Here is a 14,811-nt window from a genome sequence, read left to right as displayed (position 1 = left end):
ATTCTGAAAGAAGCTCCCAAGGAACTACTAGAAATAGCCCTTTTAACATCTTCCTGAAGAGGCACAGAGGTGAATTACAAAATACAACATTCAGGAATAATATTCCCAAAAAAACAAAACAGCTTGTATTTTAAAGACTTTGAGAAAACTCACACAATCCTTTCAAGGCACAAAGTAATTTTAAAAGATTAAATGGAAAAGTTCACCTGAGATAAATGTTACTGCCTCTTTCACACAAAGCAGGACAAAAGCAGCAAGATTTGTGGGATTCTGGTGGGAAGGGAAATTTATACAAGAAAATATTAAACTGTTCTCTGGGGGAGTTTAAATTGGTATAAATTGAAAATGGAAAGTGATTGGTAGTGGAATAGATGATGATGAGATTTTGAAGGGAAGCAGATTCGATGATATGTGCTAAGCCAGGCCATGTCTGTATGAAGCAGTCTGCATCAACTAGTGTGTAATTCATCAACATTTCTGGCTTCTTCAGTCGGTTTAGGGAATTTTTGTCATCATTTATCTGAATTCCCCACTATTCTCCAATAACATTACAGCTGCAAGAGCTGGGCCTACTAAGGGCCCCAAATCTCTGCTTGTTCATTACCTCCATCATCACTGCAACTTGCAAATACACCCTTTCATGCCAGAGGGGGCTTTCTTCATTACCATCTGCCTTCTCTCCATCCTCTTTCCTGGCTTCTGTACCACCACCAGTATGCAACTTACATGACACCAGTGCATAGAAAGTTACAGTTTGTGGTGATTTATAACCAAAGGAAATTCTGAAAATTATTTGTTGATTGGCACAGCAGGTAAGGACTTCTTGACAAAAATTACTCAGGTAATTGGACTGTTGTAATCCAACCATATCCTCACTTACTTCTGTGAGTTCAGCTGTCAATAAATGATCAATAACAAAGTTATTCCCCATTTGCTCAAAGTTAAACTGGCCACAGCTATTGAAAATCCTTCACATTCAAATATTGCCATATTATGAAACAGTGCTATAAAACAGAAGCTACTGATAGATATATACTTCTAATTACAGCCAATCTAAAGACCTTTTTGAGTGGAGATTTATATAATTATTACCAGATTGCTCTTATATTTTTATTTCAGTAAGTCACAGTGCTGTTGCCAATTCATAAAGCAGCTTCAAGATCTGTTTGTACTGAAAGACATTAAGATATAAGGGCAAGAAAATGTTCACTAAAGTTTAAGGTCAACAATATGCCATGTGAAATATATACTGAAATGAATTAACTGCAAATATACCACATCAAATATTCCAGGAGCTTTACTGTTTATGCCTGTTTAACTTTTATAGATATATATACACAAACACACTCATAAATATATATTTCCCAAAAAATAAACTTCAGATCCCTGGCAGTATTATCAGCATATTACCATTCAGATATTGCATGTACCTCATTCTTTGGCCTGATAGCTATCATATGAACTTTGAAAGAAACAAGACTTCTGTTTCTAATTAATAAGAACATAAAAGTGTTTATGCAGAAGGAGAACCTAGAGAGCTTATTACACTGAGGCCTGTTCAGAGCCAGCATGGTTTTGTCATGTGCATGTAAAAAGTGACACAGCCAAGTTTGCTTACAGCCCGGTAGAGCATCTGCAAATCATTTACATACTTTCAAATGCTGCAGTGATAAACACACACAGCTCTGTGACCATCTGATGGTCACGTCTGAAAGTGAATGAAGAGAAAGCTTTCAAAATAGGAGAGGATAAATTGCTTAGACTGAATTTGGGGAAGGGTGGGCATGAAGAGGAAGAAGCCCAAAACATATCTCTAAGGTATGAGCAGAACTTGTTTTGCACTTCTTATTCTACAGAAAGTTATTCCTGCAACATTTATACTGTGGAAGCATAGCCCAGGGAAATATGGCTATTCAGACAGATAGGAAGTGAGTTTGCTTATCACACAGCTTCCTTACTGACCTTATCAGAACTCCCCAAGGGAAAGCACATTTTGGGCAGAGACTGATCCCAGCACAGATCTTGTCTACTCATGGCCAAACTTCTGACTCCAGCCTGAGCTAAGAGCCTATTTCCTCTAACACACTGGACAGGGCTCCTTCTCAGATATTGATTTTAATCACAAGAATTAACCTTACTAGCAGTTCCAAATCAATCACTTCAGTGTAAATATTATTTAGACATATCCAAGGGAGTCCTTTTTGTCTGTTTTGCTTTGAAGTTAAGAATCTCTCACTCTTATTTCAGATCTCTAAGGAATGAGAAAAATGTCCAAAGTTGGATCTGCATTCACACTCTCAGTATATCCAACTCCAGTGAATAGTCCTGGTGGTAGAATTGTAGTTTAAGGTCTTTTTGAAATAGCTAGGGGGTTTGTGATCCTCTAATCTGCTTTATACATTCATACAAGATCTATTAAAGGACTAAAAGGATGTGGTGTAAGTTAGAAGGAATGTGTTTGGACAAGCCCTTTGCATTATGTACTTCTTGGCTATGGCTATCAGCTTCTTTATGATTTTTTTTTTTAACAAGCAGAAAAATTACTCTAAATTTTCAGCACATATAAAACCCCAGTAACAGTCTTCTTTGAAACATAGAAAAATGCGTACACTTGAAAGAAAATTTTCAATCTGGCAGGTCTACAAGTTTGATTAGTATTCCTGACATTCACATCAACAGAGACCATCAACTGATGCCTCACTGGTGACACCTCTTCAGAAAAGGCAGGTGATCTCTCTACAGTTTCTGCTTAGTCAAAAGTTATCAACATATTTTTACATCTGGATTTACTACTCTCTTTAGCTCAAAACTTTTCCCATAAAATCCAGAGGACAAGTGTTCCAGTCAACCATAGTCATACATGGCTCAAAACAGCCTCAAGACTGCTCTAGTTTACAGTGGTAGCAGTAGGGATGAAGAAAAGACAGTTTAAAAACCTGATTGGCCTGAGGATTATGTGAGCAAAAATAGCTGTGACTTCTTGCCACAAAATCAGCAATTACAGCCTGGAAGCCTGGCTATAAAGTCCCAGGACAATGATGATAGATGGATTGTACTGCCTTCATGCTTTTATCAAGGAACTGAAGAAAAGAAGACATCATTTCTGTTTTGTCTGCTCTCTCACATGTCATTAATGGCCACATTTTCTTATAATTTGACTGCCACAATGAGTGTGGATGTATGTCCAGCTGTGGATATTTTTTTCAATCCTTAGAGAAGATCTAAATCTTACAGCTAAAAGACAAAGAGCAAAATTAATTGCAATCAAGAAGGCTGAATCTGCAGAGATGAGCAAGGATACGACTCGAGTTAATGTCTTCCTCATTGTTCTGCAAATTAAAAAACTAATCAATAATAAACAGCAAACAGTGACAGAAACTATAAAAGCATAATTCCATAATGGTAAAAGAATGACAACCCGTGTATTTGGTATTACTAGTGTGCTCAAGTGCCTTCAAGGGTGGATTAATCTCAGTGGAGTGGTGGTGATGGACTAGGCACACAAAAGTTTAGTTTACATTTCTGATATGCAGGGGCCTTGCACAAACTAAATTCACATTCACAGAATCTCACTTGCAACCAGTGCAGCAAAAGCACTTCACAGGATCAGAGGGAAAGATACAAAGAGAAATCAATGCCCATACAGGTTGCCTTGGCAAGATGACACATTGCAGTGCAGACCTTACTCCCATTCTTCCCAATGTTGTCAAATGACATCATTGCTTCCTGTGGTGCTACTTGTGATTCCTGCAGGTATAAGCAGGGGTAGAAAAAGGTGCAAATTGTCTGGAAACTGTCTTGAGAGAAGCAGTAAAAAAAAGGGGGCAAACATGAAGTTTTTTTCAAGTAGTACAGCAAGCAATTTGTCCTAAAGACAGCAAAAGTCACATCAAACTATTCTACTTAAATACCAGTTGAGATCACTACTGGGAGGAGCTACGATCCATGCAGACAAACAGGTGGAAACTGAGTGGAAGTGACATATCAGTGGGACACTGTCCTTAAAACAGGACACATAACACAAAGAAGTTTGCAAACAGCTGGCGTTTTACATACTTGTAGGCACATACTTGTGGGCAGAACAAGCCCACACAATCTTGGACCAGTACTGTCAAACCACTTCTTCTGCAAAACAAGTTTTGGGCATATGGCCATGTAACTAAATACAGGGATGAGTCAATCCTAAAACTAGAGATGCTCAATAAACTAAACAATCAAAGGGCTTACACACTAGTGAACTCAGATAAAAACATCTATAACAATTTAAACTTTGTAGGACTTAAGATCCAACACCTCTATAAAAATACTTCTTACTCTGTTTACTCCTGTGTAATTGCAGGTTTGGTAGGAATCCTAAACACCTTGGTTGAGAAAGGGGAAAAGGTACAGCAACTGACATGGTATTTGATAATGACCACCATTATCAGCTATACCTGGTATAGAGATCATTGCAGGGAAACACATGCTTCAGTTGCTCAACAAGCAAATTACTTCCCACTTTTGAAAGTGTATTTCTGGCCTCAAAAATATATAGACTAATGATAAGTATTCAAAAATCTTAGAAATATTATTTAAAAGCTTAAAGAAAAGTATATAAGCCATATACAAAATGATCAATTTGTCCAGTATAAAACACTATGCCTGAGGCGGGGGGGAAGTCTTCCATGTTTGACCACTTGAAAGCCAGGATATTTGCTTTGTCCAAAATGGGCTGGTTAATATGAATTGATGATTTCCACTACTATAGCTTAGCTACCCATTTTGTCTACTTTTATGTGCTGTGCAGTCTATCAAGATTCAGCTAAGTACCTTCTTTTGTCTGGCAACTTAAATGAGGATAGGATTGAAAGACAAAGATAGGAGCTTGATTTTTTTAATTACTCTCTGGTGCACATCAAGCAAGTGTCCCAATTATACTAAACTTATACCATCTGTGACTCACAAACATCTGTGTTTTCACAAAGGTGCACAAGTACATCTCAAGTAGACAGACTCATTCCTGTACTGTGGGATCCAAGGTGCAGTAGGCAGTGAAAAAAAGTGATGCCACAAGTGTCAGCAAAGCAATATTTATGCTTGACATAGGCAACGTCTAAAGACCTGGAACAACCTCCTGTTAGTATTATTGGGGGGGGAAAAAAAAGTGCCAAAACCCATTCCCCTCTCTCAACTAGTTTAAGAAGAGAGTCCCATAAGGTTATAAGACCTACTCTTAGCTGGTGCCAGAGACTAAGTGATTATTCAGGGGACAACTTCCAGCTCCAGGTCAATAATCTAAGCCATCCCCTCAGTGTCCTGAATGTCTCTAGGATGAAGACTAATTCTGGGAGCACATTTGGCAACTCACTTAGCACAGGTTGTGCCACAGCTGCTCTCTGCACAGCTTTGTCACTGAAGCTGGGAGATGCCCACACAGCGCTCTCCAGTGCTCTCCTGCATGACGAGGCAGCCACGGCAGCCAGCCCAGCTAACCTGCACCGGTCTTTAGAGCACAGGCACTACAAACAGGATAGCCAGAACCACATCCTGGACATCTGTACTTTCCCCTTGCTACCTCATCTCCATCATGTGCTCTACCATCAGTCTTGAGCTCCCATTACTACCCCTGTTTCATTTAACAGCTTAGAGCAAAGATCAGAAAGGAAAAATTCCCTGTAGGGAGTATTACTAATTTAGTAAGATCCTTCAGGGACTGAAAAAAATCTGCACTAAAATGAAGCATGCCCTGGAGTTTTCAGAAGATGAGCAGAGTTTGAGAGAAAACAGGTACTCTCAAGCTGTCACTGCTTTTCTTTGCAGAGATCCAGCTTTGTAGAAAAATGCAACATTTTGATTTGTGAATCTGATCCAATTTTTTTTAACTGACTGCTGTTCAAAGTAATGTATTAAAGAACTTCCTCACTTCAAATTATTTTCCCATTTTAGCTTTCTGGAAGTATATGCTCTCCACTGACCAGATTTGTTATTTTGGTTATTCACTGTTTCCAAAAGTAATGACATGTTATACATTTAAGGGGTATAGTTCTCAACTCACTATTATGCAGTCATGGTTAAATCAGTCAATCATTGATGTGAACTTGAAAAGCTCAATTTTATTTTTAAAATGCTGTTCCAAACTGCAGTGTATGCAGTTTTTAGTGTGTAACAGGACATTGCATTGGAAGTATGGCAAAATTTAGTCAGAAGCTTTTTGGCACAGAGCCTCTCATACCTCTTGCCCTTTTCCTGGACTAGGCAGTTTTCCTGGACTATCATTAGGCACATATAACTAATCTCAGTGACTATCTATCAAGACCTGAAAGAACTGAGCTAGCTGATATACATAGATTACTTCATAAATCATACCAGTCTCAAAGGCATTGCTTGCTGAGCAGTTTTAGAAAATACATCCTGAATGGCTTTTGGAAGCTAATGCAGTATTTAGAAAACTGAATTAATAAGACTAACAGCTTCACTTTGTGCATCAAAATGTTGAAAACTGGCACATCAATTCTCAAAATAAAAGCTTTAGGAAAAAAAAAAAAAAAGCCACTTCACATAGGCTAAACTCTGAAATCCCAGATGACATCATGACATCTCTTGAAGGCGAAGCCCAGGATCACAGAGTACAGAAGCACAAGACCCTTCTGCCCTACCCAAAGATCAGGGGCTTGGACATGTAGAGTTATTCAGATATCTTCTGAGACTTCCAAGAGCATCTAGCCCAGTTTTGTACTTAGGTGAAAAAAAAAAGAATTTTAAGATGCCACCCTGTTAGAGCACATCTGAAATATTTGCTAGCAATTATCAGCTTCAGTGACCTGTGCTGTGTACGACCAATTTCTGGTCTCACAGCTAAAAGATGATCTGAGTACTGATAAATGTTTCTGTCCAAAACAGGTGACAGACAACCACACTTTATTTTCCAGCATGGGCCAGCCATGTAGAGTTGAGGGTCTGAGCACCTATTTGGTGCAGAGAAAGCCTATTATTTTTTTATTGATTTTCACTATATATAATATGGACATAGATCATATTGAAGAACAATTGTATGTCAGAAGCAATACAGACTCAAATCCTAGCATTTACCCTGGAAACCTCATAGATATGATCAGAAAACCCTCTTAGGAAATGGCCTCACTGGACTGCCCCTGGTAACTTCAGAAGACTTAGCTTGTGGGAGCTCTTCCCTGTTCTGGTACAGCAGCTCACATAAGGACATGCTTTGTGTTTGCAGCAACACAGCTTTAAAAGACATTAAGTTAATGTATTGAGGATTTATGTACCTCCAAAAGAGCCACGACTAAAAGCAGAAAGAAGAAACAATGGTCCAAAACACTTGTGTTTTTTTCCAAAGCCTAAACCTGCAACTCAGCTACAATTTTTCTGAGGAGGTAATATCATGTTTGCACTGCAAGTTTTGTCAAGAAGAGATAAGTGATGGTTACGCAACAGTGCGAGAAACTCTTCTAATCTACTTGATGCTTTTAAAATTGCTTCCCCTGCAGCCAGCCACCAAGACAAAAATAAACACTGTTGCCACAACCATCAAGAGAAAAAAAGTGCTGCAGCATTAGTTACAGAGGATTGGAAATCCCTTTGAAGGTCCCAAACCTCTGTCCCATGCCCAAGCTGCTCTTCAGGCTTTGTGTGGGGGCCGTGGGCTACTGCCCAGACCCCATCACAGCCCACTTGCTCTGTGCTGCTCACACTACACAAGCAGTGTGAGAGAGCTGGTGCTGCATAAACTCACTGCTTTCACGCTGAGCAGGCAAAGGAAGAGCTTTCTTTGTGCTTAAAGAAACAAAATTTGGTGTTATTATGTTACTAGGGTTAACTGTGCTTTCAGTGAGCCATTGTCCAATTTCTTATAAAACACAGCAAAAAATATAACCAGAAAAAGAGAACCCAGCAAAAAATATAACCAGAACAAGAAAACCCTCTTCTTCAGAATGGCTTTGTGAGATTTTATGCTTTTAAAGAGGCACATTGCTAGAGATATAAAATATATAAACACAGCCATAAAACCCTTTCTCTATTTGTACCTCTAAACCTTCCTCTGGGTTTTAAAATGGAGGACTCCTCCTTTGTTTAGAGAACATTTCCTCTGCATTTCATAAGGTGGGGGCTCCCTCTTGCTTGAGAAGGTTCCTTTATAGAAAGTTAAACAATGAGTTTGGAAAAGTTTTGATTGATAATAGCTTACATATGGAGCTACAGAAAAGGAGTCTATTTTAAGTATCCTTCTACTCCAAGAAGGGATTCTAAAGAGGCACCACGTGTTCCAAACTTGCTGGCAACATTTAAGCCTGCTCTCAGAGCCTGCCTCTGGAACTGCTCACTGGCTTGTGATGGAAACCATAATCCTAAGAGCAGTGGAAGTACATTTTATCTCCTGTGCTTGTGAGGCTTTGAGAATATGGCAGGACCAGTGTGTAACACACGCTGTTCTGGAGGGGATTGCTAAGAAACGTTCATACACTGGTCTCAGGTATGAATACAGAGCCACAGATGTATTTCTTCCACACATAAACCCTGAGAAAAGGAAGGGACACTTGGCTGTCTACTTTCCTCCCTAGTGTTTACATTTAAAAAAATTATTTAGTGCATATTATTACACGGAAATGCATTTTGGCTAAAGAGACATTTTGCAATCTATTTGACCCAACTATCTGAGGAATGAAACTGCATGAAAGCGTTTGTATTAAGATGAGTCTTCAGGTTTTTCTCACTTTCCATCAATATCTAATCCTAAAACATAATGTAAAGGGCATCAGACAGAGTGGCTTTCAGATAAGAAGCTTGTGTTTCTGGCCACAGTCAAGAATTCCAGGAATTCTTCTTTCAGCAAATAACAGGCAGGAAGGACATAGTGACCTTGCAACATTCAACCTGCATCAAGAGCTGTCTGCCAACTTAAATCTTGCCTATGATTTCTATGATTACACAGCATTTCCTTTTCTAAACAGTTCCATTGCTTTGTGCAACCATTTAGGATATTATTTACAGAAGGGTGAAATAATCCCTATCAACTTCAGTGAGTACAAAACTTGCCTAGAACGAAGTAAGATTATCCTCATCAAATTTTGTAAGAAAAGAAGTACTAGATTATAGTCATTTAAAAACACTTTTGTAATGTCTACAGCTGTGACAAGTCACTTGGAACTAAACTGAAAAACATGCAGAAGGAGGTTTTTGCTTATGAATTCTCTGAAGTAAATATGCTATACTAAATGCTAATATTTTTGTAATATACTATTATTATACTATAATATATATACTTTTATTATATACTATTATTATTTCTATAATATACTAATGCTAAATATTTCTATCAATACATTATCAGCATTGTTTATGTACAAAACCATTTGATCATGGCAAAAAGAGTCCTAACAATTATCTGTCAGCTGTGATATGTCACATGACAATGCAGATCTTAGTGTTTCTGTTTTCTAGGTATCTGCAGCTATGTATAATGGAAGCAGAACTATGAATACAAAGAGTTAAAGTTTAAAATATTATCTGAGCTACACTTTTCCATTTTCAGTATAAGCTGAGAAGTAAGAAAAAAAAGTTGTCTGCTTTACTTACCCCAAAAGGCTTTTGACATAACGATCATCAAATGTCAGAGGTTCATAAGATGACTTTCACTGTGATGGAAAAAGATGGTGGTTATCAAAACAGCAAACCATGTGCCTGGTTTTGGTTAAACTACCTCAGTGCTTGCATACTTCTTCCTAGCAGCAGCATGAATTAACTACCATGGAATTTCATAAATATACAAGGCCAAAGTTATCTCTAAGGTACAAGAAAAATTATTTTGGTCTAAATTTAAACCACCTGAATTTTAATGCAAAATAATGAAAGTGTCATGTGCAAATCCACTCATCCAAAGTTCAATATTTTTGAAATTTCAAATCAAAGACTGTATTGGAGCCTTCTGTCTGACTCAAAGAAATATTTTACTAAGGATATTAACTTCATTGACCTCATAATGCACAAAAGTGAACAAGACAACTTGGCATTGGGCAGTTCGTAATGCCAGCCCCACTGTTCATATTTGTAACTAGAGATATTCATGTTCCTCAGTCCTTTAAGTGATGGATGACTGTACAGTATTCATAGCAATAGCTTGTACTGGGAACATCAAATGCATTAGGCAACATTTTAAGCTTGGCAGAAGGGCAACCTTCACATCATAATCCCGTGCAATTAATCCTGCCATTGTGAAGGATTGTGAGATCAATGTCTCTCTGCCAGGTCTTGTCATTTTTGAGATATTTAACATCGTGATATTGTTCCCACCCTCGTGAGAGCTTGTCCTGGTTAAACCATGACAGAGCTCTTCCTCATCCCTCAGTAAAGCTTTCCTTTTCCCTTGTGACACAAAGGTAGTCTGCAGATCCAGGCAATATCTAGGCACCCACCCACAAGTCCTTTCCCTTGATATTTCCAGCTCCAGGAATGGTGTTTGCTGGAAAAGCAATTCATCTCCCTAGAAGAAAACAGGGAGTGGATAAATGCTACCACTAGGGAGCATTTCACACTCTTCAAAAACAGTTAATTCTAGCTAGTGCATGCAAACTCAAAAATGCAACTGCTAAGGAAGAACACGTGCTTTCCATACACAAACAATAAAAACTTTCCAAAACTGTCTTTCAAGACTGTCCTTCTTCTTCAGCCTGAGCCAATGCATTCTAATCAGGGAGTTGTCTGCCTCAAGTGATGCTGCATTGTTCCTTGCAGCCTTCTGAAGCAGTTTCCTTTTCTGTGAGCTATGCTTATCGCATCCTGTGCTTCATTATGTTTCCAGGAAAGGTTCCCTAGCACAAGCCAGTTTCTCTGGAGCCCTTTTGCTCCATTCCTTTCCTCTGCTGCTTCATCATGTGAAGGAATTACAATCACCTCAGGGAGAAGAGATACACCATGGCTGCTCTGCCTCCCTTTATTACAACCCCAGCTGGTAGAGAGGCCAGAAGAGAGTCTGGGTATTTCATAACTTGAAACTTCACATCTCAAAATGTAGGACTGCAGCTGACTGATAGCTTCAAACCAACACTTCCATCCACTGCTTCCCTGAAACATCCTTCTTAAAGCACTTTAAATGTGTAATTCATGTACATAAAAACCCCCTGTGGCTGCCTTGCAGGAAATAGGAGGTTTTATTTTTTAAGGAAATAAAGACAGTAGGGTAGCTTTCAAAAAGAGACACCAAACAGATTTGTCACCTGAGAGAGAAGCACATGGAGCTCCAGACAGGGATGTTTACTTACTCAGGCAGCCAGGAGCACAGCATTATGGTCATCAAGATAACCCCCTTCCAGATCTTCTAGCAGTCATGTTAACAAACAGTAACATTCCTAACAATTTGATCCCAGTTACCTTAAGCCATTCAAAATACACAGCTTTTCAGTTTGAAGCCTGGGTCTCTCAGTCAAAACTCCAGAAGTGCTAACAAATTCCAGGTAACTGGAATAATAACTGGAATAACCTGGCTGAGGGTTAGGAATTCATTCTTGAAAATTCCCTAGATTACTTGTTAATTCCTCCAGCCTTCCACAGATGTATGCAAGCATGTATGAATAGAGGTAAAGCACACAGATTATATTCTAGGGCAGGAACTAAACTGGTCAAGAGGATTTCCTGTTCATTGAAAAGAGGTGATCCAGTTTCATTGTGTAGCTACTTCTTTGTCTAGTGAGAAGTAAATTTCATAATTGTCATTAAAAGTGTTATACTGTAGACAGGGAAATACACACTAGGTTAAGTTAAATACAAAGGCATCCTTTTTTTCATTTGGACACAGATCAAACATTCTGAAGAACAGTCTGCCATACAGGAACACCCTTCTATACTCCTTTCTTCCTAACAGAAAAAGTAATGGTTGGGTACTACTTATACTCAAGGGACTATTATGAATTCTGGCCCTGCCTTATGGAAGATGCAGTTTTAGTAAAAAGTGGGAAGATTTGTTAGTAGTTAGGGTTTTTTTTTTTAATATACATATATATAAAATACATATTGAAGGGAATACTGAGAGACTGTCACTGTTCCCAGTGCATTAAAATTCTCCTGAGCTGGAAGATTAGAAACACTTTGCCTTCCTAAGACTGAAAAATGCACACAGGATAAACTACTTTCAATACTGTAAAACAGAAAAGGTGAAAAAGTTTAAGCCTCGGGAGACAGCAACCTGTAGAACTGCATTTAGATGGTTTTTGACTTACAAAGTACAGTTTGGGCAAGAATGTCACCATGTCCTTGAAGCAATGTATGTGCCACTCAGAGGCCAATGCACAGATGAAAAAATCTGAGGATGTTTTTTTGGTTTCCACAGGCAGGGCTGGGTCAGCTGGTTCATGCTTGTGTATTGTCCCCATCTGCAAACACAAGTAAACCCTGCCTTCAGCTCCTGGGATTCTTATCACGCCTCACATGGAGCCTAAATCCTGATTTCCTACAAACACATGAACTGGGGACAGTCTTGGTGGAACTGGAAGCCACCATACTTGTCTTCAATACCACAGAAAAAAGCTTTCCAAAATGTGGCTTTAATGACCATATAAACTCAGAAAATCAGAATAAAACAAACCAAAAGCAGCCATATCTCAGAGTTTAATTCATTTAACAAATATTAAGCCTACTGTCATTTTTGACTGTTTTTGTTCAGGAAATGGCTCAGAATAACCACAAAAACACTAAGGGGGAAGGTGAGTATGTAATTTCAGGATGCCAGCAGCTATACAGGCGATGGTCTGATGTAACAAGACTCATTTGGGGACAGGAGGTTGCCTAAGCACTGGCTGAGCTGCAGGGATCAGGCTCCACGAGGGAGAACCGCTGCTGAAAGAAGGCAGTCTGGTACTGCAGGGCTGATCACGTGCAGAGATGCAATAAAACTGGTTTCTCACACTTTCACAACACTCACAACTGCTGAGACATGGCAATATCTGAGCTAAGAACCCAATAACCTCTGAGCATTTGTACTTCTCTTGAAGCCCAGCCTAGAAGGTTTTTAAAAATTAAAAACAACAAAGAAGTAATAGAGGGAAAAAGGTAGCCAACGGTGGGGCAAGGAGGATGAGTAAAGCTTTCTTTGCCCACAAAAGAACTGTTTTCAGCAAGCTGCACTTGAGAGCGCTGTGGTGAGTGCTGCTACGTGAGGATCCTGGGGAGAGGCAGCTCACACTGCAGCAGTGCTCCCTATGAGGGCGAGCAGGGTGAGTTTTTATCACTACTGGCTATTTTCTCCTTCCTCTGAGAGGCACAGCTGTTAACCAGATACATGAAGCAGGAAGTACTTTCTTTTTCTAGTGCTTTGGGAACGGTTAATGAGAAGTCTGGGTCAGGGCTTATAAATAATATGAAACTTAAAGTAAGCTAACAAATTCCTGTAGAAGAGAGCTTTCAAGAGAAGGAGTGCTGCGTTTCTTCTTTTTTGGCAAATAGTACAGTACACAATTTGATTGCTGAACCAAAATACTCTGTGAGTTGCATGGCAATTCAAGCTCTGCCTCTTTTCATAAATGTCCTTCATGTGCTTTTTCCCTTCCCCTCATCCTGGCTGCTAGGAAGGCCTGACTATGGCCCTCTGCATTTCCCAGAGAACTGTTAAATAAGAAAGAGAATGATAATGTAAAAAAATAAGCCACTGATGCTTAAGTCTTAAATCAATATTAGAACAGGAAGCTTTAGTCTAGAGTATAGGTCAGGGTAGTATTTGAAATACAAACACTGGACAGCTTAGTTCATGGAGAGGGCTGGCTCAGAGAGCTCTGCTGCCCTGAGGAAAGCAGGATACAGCTGCTCTGTGCTGTAGATACAGCTCTGCTCCAGGCTGTCCCTCACAGAACACCAGAGAGACTATTTTACTGCTCCAAGACCATGATGGAGTAGAACAGGCCAAGTTTTATGCAAAGCTGAGGTCTGGACTGCACTCAGAGAAAAGAGGAAAATCATTGCTCCTGTTTTGCGACAAAAGCCACATGGACAGTAAGGCTCAAAACCATGTTCCTAGCAGTACTTAAGAAAATTTATCAAACTGGGAAAATGAAGCTCAGATTTATAAAAGAAATCTAAAACTGGAATTATAAAGTCTGCAATGTGACAGTGCTGTGGTCATAATATTGATCCAAAAAACCCAAACAAACAAAAAACTGAACCCTACACAAACAACAAATTCCTAGGAAACCAAAGAATTGCAGCACCAGTGGATATTCTAAAGCACACTGAAATCAAAGAGTCATTTATAAGAAGTTTTGAGTCATGTTTTTTGTGAGCTGACTTCAGTGAATAGTGTTAGGCAGCTGCACTGCTGAAGTCACTGCAAAACTTCAGGTACTGAGGCTTTTGGAAACAGAGTCCTCAGGCATCAAACAAGCAAAATGCACTTTAAAAGCACAAATACTGTCAGGGAGGCTTTGACCCCACAGAAACTGTATTAGCCTGAGACTGGAGAACTGTATTCTCCCATTGACTTTGGCAAGTGAACCTGGATATAGCCAAGAACTCCTCCACCCAACCCCATTTCCATCTGTAAATGAGAATAATAAAATGCCCTGAAAGCTGCATGCAAAACAGGTTTTTCATTTCTCAGTGGTTTAGAATGACCAGTTACCATGGTTGGCTTATAGGGCAGATAAACAGTTCTGTATGAATGCAACACCTTTTCAGTGGTGATGTATGTTTGGTGTCTGCACCTTATCCTCACTGCAAATGCACTAAAGAGTTAGTGCATGAGATGCACTACTCTCTGTGATCTGGTTAAACAGCCATAACCAGGAAAACATCAAGCTGTGTAGCAAGAAAAATGGACAACTGTTCTCATTA

At 39.2% G+C, this 14,811-nt stretch overlaps 1 protein-coding gene across 5 annotated transcripts in view; it reads right to left on the bottom strand.

The window, feature by feature from the left end:
* Positions 1 to 14,811, bottom strand: part of SPATS2L (spermatogenesis associated serine rich 2 like) — a 142,701-nt gene that overhangs the window by 119,048 nt on the left and 8,842 nt on the right. For all 5 annotated transcript variants that reach the window (XM_086897204.1, XM_086897195.1, XM_086897205.1 and 2 more), the window contains exon 2: positions 9,574 to 9,632. The gene's annotated coding sequence lies outside the window, so the exon portion shown is untranslated. The remainder of the gene's footprint in view (positions 1 to 9,573; positions 9,633 to 14,811) is intronic.

The sequence above is a fragment of the Cyanistes caeruleus genome, chromosome 7 (genome assembly GCF_971803275.1).
Source record: "Cyanistes caeruleus chromosome 7, bCyaCae1.hap1.1, whole genome shotgun sequence".
Classification (NCBI taxonomy): Eukaryota; Metazoa; Chordata; class Aves; order Passeriformes; family Paridae; genus Cyanistes; species Cyanistes caeruleus.
Note: the sequence above shows the minus strand (reverse complement) of the source record. Positions and strands in the feature narration are given on the sequence as shown.